The sequence below is a fragment of the Sinocyclocheilus rhinocerous genome, unplaced genomic scaffold, assembly GCF_001515625.1.
Source record: "Sinocyclocheilus rhinocerous isolate Xijiao unplaced genomic scaffold, SAMN03320098_v1.1 scaffold5408, whole genome shotgun sequence".
In the NCBI taxonomy this organism is placed as follows: Eukaryota; Metazoa; Chordata; class Actinopteri; order Cypriniformes; family Cyprinidae; genus Sinocyclocheilus; species Sinocyclocheilus rhinocerous.
In genome coordinates, this window is record NW_015652425.1 from 78,564 (window position 1) to 79,767 (window position 1,204).

At 60.7% G+C, this 1,204-nt stretch overlaps 1 protein-coding gene across 1 annotated transcript in view; it reads right to left on the reverse strand.

Annotated features, from left to right (window-relative positions):
* Nucleotides 1–1,204, reverse strand: part of LOC107715045 (programmed cell death protein 5-like) — a 12,003-nt gene that overhangs the window by 3,383 nt on the left and 7,416 nt on the right. The gene's annotated exons all lie outside the window — the stretch shown is intronic.

Below are 1,204 nucleotides of genomic sequence, written 5' to 3' on the forward strand. Positions count from 1 at the left end.
CTCTTCTATGATGTGTTCCAACAGGTGACGGGAGGGGGCTCATTTGGGAAGGAACAGCGGGAGGACGACAGGCTGAAGCATGGCTGGACCCAGGTCCGGGTCATCGAAGGCAAGGAGGTTCAGCCTGGTCCCCACCCTCTCCCGCATTTCGTCGTGCAAAATGGCCTGCTCTACTGTGTCGCGCAGTGAAGTGGGGAGGAAAAATTATTGCTGGTGGTGCCACGCACAAAGACGGAGACCGTATTGGAGCTGGCCCACTCCCATCCCTTGGCAGAGCATCTCGGGGCCGGGAACACCATCCAGTGGATCCGCGACCGCTTCCACTGGCCGGGCTTGGAGGCCGAAGTGAAGCGGTTCTGCCAAGCCTGCCCGACCTGCCAAGTGACGTCACCCAGGACGCCTCCCCCCAGTCCGCTGATACCGCTGCCCATCATCGAGGTGCCCTTCGAGCGCATCGGGATGGACCTTGTGGGGCCGTTGCCTAAGTCTGCCCGGGGACATGAACACATCCTGGTGATCGTCGATTATGCCACCCGGTACCCCGAGGCAGTTCCCCTCCGAAAAGCCACCGCCAAAGCCATTGCCCAGGAACTCTTTCTGCTCTCCAGCAGAGTCGGCATCCCAGCGGAGATCCTGACCGACCAGGGTACCCCCTTTATGTCCCGGCTAATGGCTGACCTCTGCCGGCTGTTGCGGGTGAAGCAGTTGAGGACCACCGTCTATCATCCCCAGACCGACTGGTCGAACGCTTTAATCAAACGCTCAAGCAGATGTTGAGACAGGTGGTCGCGGAGGACAAACGCGACTGGGACCTGATGCTCCCCTATGTCCTCTTCGGGATCCGCGAAGTTCCGCAGGCCTCAACTGGCTTCACCCCCTTCGAGCTCCTCTTTGGCCGGCAACCCCGCGGCCTCCTGGATGTGGCGAAGGAGGCCTGGGAGCAACAGCCGGCAGCCCATCGCTCTGTAATCGAGCACGTAAAACAGATGAGGGAAAGGATCGACCGGGTCATGCCATTAGTCCGGGAACACTTAACCAAAGCGCAGCAGGCTCAACAGCGCCACTACAACCGGGCAGCCCAACCACGGGAGTTCCAGCCCGGAGAATGAGTCATGGTCCTAGTCCCCAACGCGGCCTGCAAATTCCTGGCCACCTGGCAGGGTCCCTACACAGTGCTGGAAAAGATTGGGCCGGTGACGTACCG